Source organism: Ambystoma mexicanum, chromosome 6p (assembly GCF_040938575.1).
Source record: "Ambystoma mexicanum isolate Mex_15411 chromosome 6p, UKY_AmexF1_1, whole genome shotgun sequence".
In the NCBI taxonomy this organism is placed as follows: domain Eukaryota; kingdom Metazoa; phylum Chordata; class Amphibia; order Caudata; family Ambystomatidae; genus Ambystoma; species Ambystoma mexicanum.
The window spans coordinates 46,259,017-46,271,763 of record NC_090935.1 but is presented as its reverse complement, the minus strand read 5'-3'; the positions used below and the strand labels follow the sequence as shown (position 1 = coordinate 46,271,763).

Genomic DNA, 12,747 nt, shown 5'->3' with positions numbered 1-12,747 from the left:
CAGTACCCTATCCAAGGACCACCGGGGAAGGCTGGCAGAGCCTTGCTATTACATGCAAGACCTCATGGGTATTTAGCCAACAAGACCACACCACACATGCATCCATGACCCTTGCCACTCGCCACTTCCACTCACTTATGCTCAGACAGCTAACGTCATTCCCTTTCTGTAATAGCTTGCCGATGGTCTGGAGGGTTCCCCGGAGTGATGCCAGAGGTCAATAATAATTCTAAATCTTCCAGCCGTCACCTCTTTGGATTCACTCATGTTACCTCATTTGGGACGGGTATGCCCAGACATCGGTCCCGTACCGGCGTGGACCTAGAGACCCAAGCTACACCTCATGGATTACACCCAATGTGGCCGAAACATGCCTAGGGTTGCTTCTGGTCTTGTGCAGAAGGGATGTGACCAAGTAGTTTGGGCTGGGCTGCCCCTTTGAGGTGGGACCAAGCCGGATTTGCATATGGCCTTTCCCCTTCTGTAATGGCTTGGCAGGCAAAGAAGGATCGCCTGGAAGGTTGCCCAGAGCAATGCCAGAGGTTAAAATTAATTCTGCACCTTCCAACCATCACCTCCTTTGTTTTGCTGCAGGTTGCTACTGACCACGTGATGACCCAATCACCCAAAACAAACAAGGCCTTTCTCAATGAATTCACAGGTCTCCTCACAGCACCGTCTATCAAGAACTGAACTCCTCTGAGACCTCAACATGCCCGGGACCTAAGCCACCAAGAAAACCAGAGAGACTCTACTGGAACTGCTCAACACCATGGACATCAAGTACATTGTCCCCGAACCAATGCACAACAAAGGCAGCACACATGACCTGGTATTCACCACCTCCCCAGCCTTGACAGGAAACTCACCATCCACAGAAAAGCTCCGGAGAAAATCCCACCAACTAGAAGAATTCATCACCCTGACAACCACCGGATCAGCATGCAGGACACTCCTCACCACAGTCAAAGCAAACTGCTCCACAGCAGCCATCATGGAAGCATCTGATAAGAACAGAGCACTCTTCCAAGCCGCACAGCACTGCTGACAGCAACTGCATCACGACACTTCACATATAAAAGCAACACAATTGACAGCTTCTTCCCAGACAAGATAGAAAAGACAACACATTGACAACTCCAAACACACCTCAGACATCTAACACATACAAAAGCATAACTCAAGATGGCCCGAGTTCAGTACAATTAATTCAGGGGGCCTGACCAACACTCATGCAGCCCTTAAACCCACCAACAACAACGACAACATTCTCCCCTCCTCAATTGTGAAGGTCATCAATGGTGAAGCTTTCACACCACTTTGCAATGCCCTCAATCCATCCCTCACACAACACACCTTCCCAAAATCACATACAATTAATGGGGCAGATCGTCCCCCAGCTAAAGAAACCCACACTTAACTCTGCATCACGCAGCTACCCTTCCATGACATAGTGATTGAGTAGACCGTCACCATCCAGTTGCATAAAATTATCACTCGACGCAATCTCCTACAGGAGCACCAATCTGGTTTTTGACCATTGTGCAGCACAGAGACCACCACATTCCAAGTTATGACTGTGACGTTTCACTCAAAACGCACACCACCAAGAAAACCCAAGCAGCTTGGCACCAGTTTACGCTCCACCACAAAATGAAGCCTTTCATCCCTCCCCCTAGTTTCAGAATGGCTGCCCAAACACTGGAAATCTCCCGCCTGGACGGTGGCAAGGCCCTACTCGCCGGAGTCTCAGATTCCACCCTGCCCTCTCTGAAAGCCGTCCAGCACGCTGCAGCGCGCCTCATCACAGGACTAAGAGAACTCGAACACACCAATCCCATCTTCAAGGAACTGCACTGGCTACCCTTTCAAGCTCACATCATGTTGAAGACATCCTCCATCACCTACAAAGGGATTGCATCCAAAGTGCCACTCTACTTGGCCAAGAAACTCGCCATCCCCAGAGGCCAGATGACAATCAAGGAGAAATGACACTCGAGAAAAAATGACACTCGAGGAGAAATGACACTCCTGGAGAAATGACACTCGAGGAGAAATGACACTCCTGGAGAAATGACACCCGAGGAAAAATGACACTCGGGGAAAAATGACACTCGAGGAAAAATGACACTCCTGGAGAAATGACACTCCTGGAGAAATGACAATCAAGGAGAAATGACACTCGAGCAGAAATGACACTCCTGGAGAAATGACAATCAAGGAGAAATGACACTCGGGGAAAAATGACACTCGAGGAAAAATGACACTCGAGGAGAAATGACACTCCTGGAGAAATGACACCCGAGGAGAAATGACACTCCTGGAGAAATGACACCCGAGGAAAAATGACACTCGGGGAAAAATGACACTCGAGGAAAAATGACACTCTAGCAGAAATGACACTCCTGGAGAAATGACAATCAAGGAGAAATGACAATCAAGGAGAAATGACACTCGAGCAGAAATGACCCTCCTGGAGAAATGACACTCGAGGAGAAATGACACCCGAGGAAAAATGACACTCGAGGAAAAATGACACTCCTGGAGAAATTACACTCCTGGAGAAATGACAATCAAGGAGAAATGACACTCGAGCAGAAATGACACTCCTGGAGAAATGACAATCAAGGAGAAATGACATTCGAGTAAAAATGACACTCGAGGAGAAATGACACTCGAGGAAAAATGACACTCCTGGAGAAATGACACCCGAGGAAAAATGACACTCGGGGAAAAATGACACTCGAGGAAAAATCACACTAGCAGAAATGACACTCCTGGAGAAATGACACTCCTGGAGAAATGACAATCAAGGAGAAATGACACTCGAGCAGAAATGACCCTCCTGGAGAAATGACACTCGAGGAAAAATTACACTCGAGCAGAAATGACACTTCTGGAGAAATGACACTCCAGGAGAATGGACACCCGAGGAAAAATGACACTCGAGGAAAAATGACACTCGAGGAAAAATACCCGAGAAATGATACTCCAGGAGAAATGACACTCCTGGAGAAATGACACTCGAGCAGAAATGAAACTCTTGGAGAAATGATACTCGAGGAAAAATGACACTCGAGGAGAAATGACCCTCCTGGAGAAATGACCCTCCTGGAGAAATGACACTCGGGGAAAAATGACACTCCTGGAGAAATGGCACTCGAGGAAAAATGACACTCGAGCAGAAATGACACTCCTGGAGAAATGACACTCCTGTAGAATGGACACCCGAGGAAAAATGACACTCGAGGAAAAATGATACCCCAGGAGAAATGACACTCCTGGGGAAATGACACTCAAGGAGAAATGACAATCGAGGAAAAATGATACCCGAGGAAACATGATACCCGAGGAGAAATGGCACTACTGAAGAAATGGCACTCCTGAAGAAATTACACCCATGGATAAATGACACTCCTGGATAAATTACACTCCTGGAGCAATGAACTCCAGGAGAAATGACAATCAAGGATAAATGACACTCGAGGAAAAATGGCCCTACTGAAGAAATGACACTCCTGGAGAAATTACACCCATGGATAAATGGCACTCCTGGATAAATTACACTCCTGGAGCAATGACACTCCAGGAGAAATGACACTCGAGGAGAAATGACACTCGAGGAGAAATGACACTCGAGGAAAAATGACACTCGAGGAGAAATGACACTCCTGGAGAAATGACACTCGTGGAGAAATGACACTCGAGCAGAAATGACACTCGAGCAGAAATGAAACTCCTGGAGAAATGACACCCACGGAGAAATGACACTCTTGGAGAAATGACACTCCTGGAGAAATGACACTCGAGCAGAAATGAAACTCCTGGAGAAATGACACCCAAGGAGAAATGACACTCCAGGAGAAATGACACTCGAGGAAAAATGCCACTCGAGGAGAAATGACACTCGAGGAGAAATGACACTCCTGGAGAAATGACACTCGAGGAAAAATGACACTCGGGGAAAAATGACACTCTTGGAGAAATGACAATCAAGGAGAAATGACAATCAAGAAGAAATGGCACTCGAGGAAAAATGACACTCGAGGAGAAATGACACTCCTGGCGAAAAGACACTCGAGGAAAAATTACACTCGAGCAGAAATGACACTCCTAGAGAAATGACACTCCTGGAGAAATGACACTCGAGCAGAAATGACGCTCGAGCAGAAATGAAACTCCTGGAGAAATGACACCCAAGGAGAAATGACACTCTTGGAGAAATGACACTCCTGGAGAAATGACACTCGAGCAGAAATGAAACTCCTGGAGAAATGACACCCAAGGAGAAATGACAATCCAGGAGAAATGACACTCCTGGAGAAATGACAGTCGAGCAGAAATGAAACTCCTGGAGAAATCACACTTAAGGAAAAATGACACTTGAGGAGAAATGACACTCCAGGAGAAATGACATTCGAGGAAAAATGACACTCCTAGAGAAATGACATTCGAGGAAAAATTACACTCGAGCAGAAATGACACTCCTGGAGAAATGACACTCCTGGAGGATGGACACCCGAGGAAAAATGACACCCGAGGAGAAATGACACTCGAGGAAAAATGACACTCGAGGAGAAATGACACTCCTGGAGAAATGGCACTCCTGGAGAAATGGCACTCCTGGAGAAATTGCACTAATGAAGAAATGACACTCCTGGAGCAATGACAGCAGGATATGATTAGTTGCCCTACTGACCTGCAGGGAGGTCGCCCGCCAGCAAGACAGGAACAACACCAGTGGAATGACGTGTTTTTGATCACCTTATACCCTTGCCAGCCTTGGTGAGAGCTCGGGTTCAACACATTGAATGCATTTTGTTGCCAGGGCTTTCCTGTTTTGGGAGGCGGAGGCCTCATTAAAGAAGGATGAGATGAGGACGGGGGACAAGGGTGTAAGAGCTTGAATCTGACTGGATAAATCGCGAGTTTCTTTCCCACATAGATGGCAGTTACTTCCTAAACACTTCTGGGGCGGGGTCTGTGGAGCTCACAGTCCTTGCACGGAGTGCATGAGGACTCAGCGAGCCTGTGTATATTGTGTGTAAAACCCTGGGAATTCTGAACCCATCTTGTGTACCGTCGCTGCCACTCAGTCGGGTGGAGTTAATGCCGGATTACCAATAGGGCAACGGCAGAGCTAGTCTCCATTTCTGGAATCTGTAGCATTGTGTGGGGATTTTGGGGGTGTTTACCGTGAATGGCAATTCTGCCACTGTAACTCCTCCACTTTTTGGATTTTGAGGTACAGTGGAGCAGTTGACTGCAGCTGTATGCTGGAGGTAGCTCCCCCACTTTAACACCAATTTTGGAAAATGTTGGTGCAATAAAAATGGCGGTAAAGCTGTTACCACCAAAGAAGCAGCCGTGATATATGTACCACAGCGCCAAACTCCTTAGGAGGCCCAATGCCGCGAGAACCATACAGAGCGGCGCCATGTAGGAACCAGCCGCCTGGTCCCAGACTCTTTCTCTCCCTACTCTGACATCATTGACGCTGCTTGGTCTCCAGCTTTATCCTCATGCCCCTATTACTGTCACTCCCACGTGACTGGGCCAAGTCTCTTTGGCTTCTGTGGCTGTTGTGGCTGCACCATGGGTCTACCGCTCTGCCCGTGAAGGCGTGCCGCCCCGTGTTGCTCCCGGGGCCACCCCGGCTCTAGTCAATTCTCTCCAGTGGAAGCTGGCAGGCTCCCCTGCCGGGTGTGTGCCCTCGAGTAATGTTACTATGCACACATCCGCAATTTTATCTATAAAGTCTGCCAGTCTTGTCTGTAAATAGGAGCTGGCTTCATGCAGCGTCAGGTGCCTGGCGTGGTGCCAGCTCTACTGCTGTTCAAGCAGGGTGGCACCCGAATCAGCAGGAATGCATTGCCGTGGGGCGTGCAAGGCCGTGCACCTTGCCAGGGAAAGACAGGCACAACCCGCAGACCTGGCAGCGTGCCCAGCACCCACTCCAGAATGAAGGGCTGCTTCAGTGCTTTAATTCATGGAAGAAGTCGAGGAGGGGCTGCAATGAGTCGTGAAACGATATTTAAGGATGGGGCCTAAGAATCGCACCTCATTAGGACCCCACAAGGCGCGTGGTCTCTGTCTAACACCACCCCGTGTATTGCATCAATGGGAACCAGATCTAACAAGTAGGGGCAATGCCATCCGGTTTGGCTTTTAGGTAGGCATGGGATAGGCATTTCCCAGGCACTGCTGTGATGGAAGTAACTGGTCTTTGATGGTAGCAGGTGCAAAATGGTGCGAGCAGCTGGCCAAAGAATAGGAGTGCCTGGCCAATGCTAATCTCCTACATATGGACAAGCCTACACTGTTGCCTTTGCCAATGCTTGTTTTGAACAGTCATTCAGTGCTAGGACACGCATACTGCTTACAAATCAAGTGGCTGAAGGCGCGCTTGGTTAAGATATTTATCTTACGCCAGTAGCACATTTAGTGCTGCAGTGAAGCCCTTAACTCTCAGTAGACTGCATTGAAATCACACTGGCAGGCACTAACAGCACTCAGTTTGATGTTACTGCTTGATTCAAAGAGATCCCAGGAGGATGTGTTTTAGGCAGTAAGAGGCCGAGGCAGGTAGCTGGTGGAAATGGCCACAGGGATTAGAATGGCTATGGGTGGCCAGGGGGCTGGTAAATAACCAAACATCGCACACAGGCTGTGTGCCCCTCTTAATGTCCCATCTCACTCTTAGCTGTACTTCTGTGTAATCGTTTGGACTCATGGGTGCTGCTTCAGCACCACCTGAGAGTAAAGGCTAAAAATCACAATATAAATTTAAAAACATGTAAAAATTGGTCTATACAGGTTGCAATCCCTCAATTCTTTTGGAAAAAAAATCCATGATTCTTATTTGATGATTATTTCTCCATTCCTAATATTATATTTTCCCGTAAGTACATTACAGAACAATCTGACTCAAAATGAATGAAACGGATGCTGCGATTCTAAACATAGGACAATACTGACATCTACTGGGGGAGAGCAGCATTATCACTTAGCTTTATCCTCTTCTCTTAATTTTCAACGGGAAATCACATTAGGGAATTGGCTTTGGGGAGCCGAGTAAGGGCCCCGGCTCAAAAGCATTTTTTTGTCCCTGCCGGCTGTGAGCACCGGCCCACTTAAAGTCCCGCGTTGGTATATATAGGAGGACTTTAGGCTCCACACAAGGTACTTAGAAATGAACCCGGGTAGTGAGCGTTATGCAAGCAAAGTGTTGGCAAAGGGACCTCTTGCCCATGTGCATGTTGGGCGAGGGGCCAGAGCGGAATGTGGTGTGCCACCCCTCCTGGGAGAATGGTCCCTCCCAGGGCTCGTGCCAAGGTCACATGTTGTGACCATGTGACTAAAGGACAATAAAAGAGACTGGGCCGGTCCCGGCTCGTCAGTCCATGTGGACGGACTCCTGTTTGCTGTGTGTGTTTACTGCAGCGCGAGGGAGGCTGCAGATAGGTCCAGTAGAACCAGAAGCTGGGGGGTTCCGGAAAGATGCAAAGCGGAAGAAACAGTGACTGAAAGGCTGGCGAGTTCTGGAAAGTGGTGTCAGGACTGGCAGAAAGTGTGATGGGGCTGGAGAGAGGGGGGCCTGCTGATCTGCAGTGTCCTTGGCAGTGAGAATACCCCCCAGCCATCATAGGACTTCATGCACTGTGCACCCACTGACACCCACTTGGGGGGTGCTGATTAAAGGCACAGGCGCTAGGGGCGAGGGTTCCGTATGGTACATGTTACATGGGCACTGTCCTGTCAGCTGTTGCAGCTGATACTACTGCCTGTACCTGTCCCTGGTGCCAAAAACCCAGCCGGACCCCCCACTCCTCTCATGCATGACAGCTGCTGTCCCACATTGGGATTACCCCTCTGAGGATTCAGAATCTGTCATCTAAGGAAACATGAAACCCACCATCCAATGGGCCCAGACCAAGTGGGCAATAAATACTCATCCCGTCGTGCCCAGTGACCAGTACCTGGCGGAGTGTAGCATGACTATTTGCTCCAAGCCCTAGCGTTCGGTGCTTACCCTGAGTGAGTAACATTGACGACGTGTAGAGTGAATGCTTGCGTTGGAAATGCCTGATGAAGTGCAGAGTGAATGCTTGCTCCTGCCGCTTGGTGGGAAATGCCTGATGACGTGTAGAGTGAATGCTTGCTCCTGTCCCTTGGTGGGAAATGCCTGATGACGTGTAGAGTGAATGCTTGGCCCTGTCCCTTGGTGGAAAATGCCTGATGACGTGTAGAGTGAATGCTTGCTCCTGCCGCTTGGTGGGAAATGCCTGATGACGTGTAGAGGGAATGCTTGCTCCTGTCCCTTGGTGGGAAATGCCTGATGACGTGTAGAGGGAATGCTTGCTCCTGCCGCTTGGTGGGAAATGCCTGATGACGTGTAGAGGGAATGCTTGCTCCTGTCCTTTGGTGGGAAATGCCTGATGACGTGTAGAGGGAATGCTTGCTCCTGTCCCTTTGTGGGAAATGCCTGATGACGTGTAGAGGGAATGCTTGCTCCTGTCCCTTGGTGGGAAATGCCTGATGACGTGTAGAGGGAATGCTTGCTCCTGCCGCTTGGTGGGAAATGCCTGATGACGTGTAGAGGGAATGCTTGCTCCTGTCCTTTGGTGGGAAATGCCTGATGACGTGTAGAGGGAGTGCTTGCTCCTGTCCCTTGGTGGGAAATGCCTGATGACGTGTAGAGGGAATGCTTGCTCCTGTCCCTTGGTGGGAAATGCCTGATGACGTGTAGAGTGAATGCTTGCTCCTGTCCCTTGGTGGGAAATGCCTGATGACGTGTAGAGTGAATGCTTGCTCCTGTCCCTTGGTGGGAAATGCCGATGACGTGTAGAGTGAATGCTTGCTCCCGTCCCTTGGTGGTAAATGCCTGATGACGTGTAGAGTGAATGCTTGCTCCTGTCCCTTGGTGGGAAATGCCGATGACGTGTAGAGTGAATGCTTGCTCCCTTCCCTTGGTGGGAAATGCCTGATGACGTGTAGAGGGAATGCTTGCTCCTGTCCTTTGGTGGGAAATGCCTAATGATGTGTAGAGGGAATGCTTTCTCCTGTCCCTTGGTGGGAAATGCCGATGACGTGTAGAGTGAATGCTTGCTCCTGTCCCTTGGTGGGAAATGCCAATGACATGTAGAGTGAATGCTTGCTCCTGTCCCTTGGTGGGAAATGCCTGATGAGTAGAGTGAATGCTTGCTCCTGTCCCTTGGTGGGAAATGCCTGATGACGTGTAGAGTGAATGCTTGCTCCTGTCCCTTGGTGGGAAATGCCTGATGACGTGTAGAGGGAATGCTTGCTCCTCTCCCTTCATAGGAAATGCCTGATGACGTGTAGAGGGAATGCTTGCTCCTGTCCCTTTGTGGGAAATGCCTGATGACGTGTAGAGTGAATGCTCTTTCCTGCCCCTTGGTGGGAAATGCTTGATGACGTGTAGAGTGAATGCTTGCTCCTATCCTTTGGTGAGAAATGCCTGATGGCGTGTAGAGTGAATGCTTGCTCCTGTCCCTTGGTGGGAAATGCCCGATGACATGTAGAGTGAATGCTTGCTCCTGTCCCTTGGTGGGAAATGCCTGATGACGTGTAGAGTGAATGCTCTTTCCTGCCCCTTGGTGGGAAATGCCTGATGACGTGTAGAGTGAATGCTTGCAATGAAGTGTAGAGTGAATGCTTGGCCCTGTCCCTTGGTGGGAAATGCCTGATGACGTGTAGAGTGAATGCTTGCTCGTGTCCCTTGGTGGGAAATGCCTGATGACGTGTAGAGTGAATGCTTGCTGCTGTCCCTTGGTGGGAAATGCCTGATGATGTGTAGAGTGAATGCTTGCTCCTGTCCCTTGGTGGGAAATGCCCGATGACATGTAGAGTGAATGCTTGCTCCTGTCCCTTGGTGGGAAATGCCCGATGACGTGTAGAGTGAATGCTTGCTCCTGCCCCTTGGTGGGAAATGCCTGATGACGTGTAGAGTGAATGCTTGCGATGAAGTGTAGAGTGAATGCTTGGCCCTGTCCCTTGGTGGGAAATGCCTGATGACGTGTAGAGTGAATGCTTGCTCCTGTCCCTTGGTAGTAAATGCCTGATGAAGTGTAGAGTGAATGCTTGCTCCTGTCCCTTGGTGGGAAATGCCTGATGACGTGTAGAGTGAATGCTTGCTCCTGTCCTTTGGTGGGAAATGCCTGATGACGTGTAGAGGGAATGCTTGCTCCTGTCCTTTGGTGGGAAATGCCTGATGACGTGTAGAGGGAATGCTTGCTCCTGTCCTTTGGTGGGAAATGCCTGATGACGTGTAGAGTGAATGCTTGCTCCTGTCCCTTGGTGGGAAATGCCTGATGACGTGTAGAGTGAATGCTTGTTCCTGTCCCTTGGTGGGAAATGCCTGATGACGTGTAGAGTGAATGCTTGCTCCTGCCGCTTGGTGGGAAATGCCTGATGACGTGTAGAGTGAATGCTTGCTCCTGTCCTTTGGTAGGAAATGCCTGATGACGTGTAGAGTGAATGCTTGCTCATGTCCCTTGGTGGGAAATGCCTGATGACGTGTAGAGTGAATGCTTGCTCATGTCCCTTCGTGGGAAATGCCTGATGACGTGTAGAGTGAATGCTTGCTCCTGTCCCTTGGTGGGAAATGCCTGATGACGTGTAGAGGGAATGCTTGCTCCTCTCCCTTCATAGGAAATGCCGGATGATGTGTAGAGTGAATGCTTGCTCCTGTCCTTTGGTGGGAAATGCCTGATGACGTGTAGAGGGAATGCTTGCTCCTGTCCTTTGGTGGGAAATGCCTGATGACGTGTAGAGTGAATGCTTGCTCCTGTCCCTTGGTGGGAAATGCCTGATGACGTGTAGAGTGAATGCTTGCTCCTGTCCCTTGGTGGGAAATGCCTGATGACGTGTAGAGGGAATGCTTGCTCCTGTCCCTTGGTGGGAAATGCCTGATGACGTGTAGAGTGAATGCTTGCTCCTGTCCTTTGGTGGGAAATGCCTGATGAGGTGTAGAGTGAATGCTTGCTCATGTCCCTTGGTGGGAAATGCCTGATGACGTGTAGAGGGAATGCTTGCTCCTGTCCTTTGGTGGGAAATGCCGATGACGTGTAGAGTGAATGCTTGCTCCCGTCCCTTGGTGGTAAATGCCTGATGACGTGTAGAGTGAATGCTTGCTCCTGTCCCTTGGTGGGAAATGCCGATGACGTGTAGAGTGAATGCTTGCTCCCGTCCCTTGGTGGGAAATGCCTTATGACGTGTAGAGGGAATGCTTGCTCCTGTCCTTTGGTGGGAAATGCCTAATGATGTGTAGAGGGAATGCTTTCTCCTGTCCCTTGGTGGGAAATGCCGATGACGTGTAGAGTGAATGCTTGCTCCTGTCCCTTGGTGGGAAATGCCAATGACATGTAGAGTGAATGCTTGCTCCTGTCCCTTGGTGGGAAATGCCTGATGAGTAGAGTGAATGCTTGCTCCTGTCCCTTGGTGGGAAATGCCTGATGACGTGTAGAGTGAATGCTTGCTCCTGTCCCTTGGTGGGAAATGCCTGATGACGTGTAGAGGGAATGCTTGCTCCTCTCCCTTCATAGGAAATGCCTGATGACGTGTAGAGGGAATGCTTGCTCCTGTCCCTTGGTGGGAAATGCCTGATGACGTGTAGAGTGAATGCTCTTTCCTGCCCCTTGGTGGGAAATGCCTGATGACGTGTAGAGTGAATGCTTGCTCCTATCCTTTGGTGAGAAATGCCTGATGACGTTTAGAGGGAATGCTTGCTCCTCTCCCTTCATAGGAAATGCCTGATGACGTGTAGAGGGAATGCTTGCTCCTGTCCCTTGGTGGGAAATGCCTGATGACGTGTAGAGTGAATGCTCTTTCCTGCCCCTTGGTGGGAAATGCCTGATGACGTGTAGAGTGAATGCTTGCTCCTGTCCCTTGGTGGGAAATGCCCGATGACGTGTAGAGTGAATGCTTGCTCCTGTCCCTTGGTGGGAAATGCCTGATGACGTGTAGAGTGAATGCTCTTTCCTGCCCCTTGGTGGGAAATGCCTGATGACGTGTAGAGTGAATGCTTGCGATGAAGTGTAGAGTGAATGCTTGGCCCTGTCCCTTGGTGGGAAATGCCTGATGACGTGTAGAGTGAATGCTTGCTCCTGTCCCTTGGTGGGAAATGCCTGATGACGTGTAGAGTGAATGCTTGCTCCTGTCCCTTGGTGGGAAATGCCTGATGATGTGTAGAGTGAATGCTTGCTCCAGTCCCTTGGTGGGATATGCCCGATGACGTGTAGAGTGAATGCTTGCTCCTGTCCCTTGGTGGGAAATGCCCGATGACGTGTAGAGTGAATGCTTGCGATGAAGTGTAGAGTGAATTCTTGGCCCTGTCCCTTGGTGGGAAATGCCTGATGACGTGTAGAGTGAATGCTTGCTCCTGTCCCTTGGTAGTAAATGCCTGATGATGTGTAGAGTGAATGCTTGCTCCTGTCCCTTGGTGGGAAATGCCTGATGACGTGTAGAGTGAATGCTTGCTCCTGTCCCTTGGTGGGAAATGCCTGATGACGTGTAGAGGGAATGCTTGCTCCTGTCCTTTGGTGGGAAATGCCTGATGACGTGTAGAGGGAATGCTTGCTCCTGTCCTTTGGTGGGAAATGCCTGATGACGTGTAGAGTGAATGCTTGCTCCTGTCCCTTGGTGGGAAATGCCTGATGACGTGTAGAGTGAATGCTTGCTCCTGTCCCTTGGTGGGAAATGCCTGATGACGTGTAGAGTGAATGCTTG

General features: G+C 49.7%; 1 protein-coding gene across 6 annotated transcripts in view; it reads left to right on the top strand.

The window, feature by feature from the left end:
* LOC138511191 (uncharacterized) overlaps window positions 1-12,747 on the top strand; it is a 699,527-nt gene that overhangs the window by 610,264 nt on the left and 76,516 nt on the right. The window lies entirely within an intron of this gene.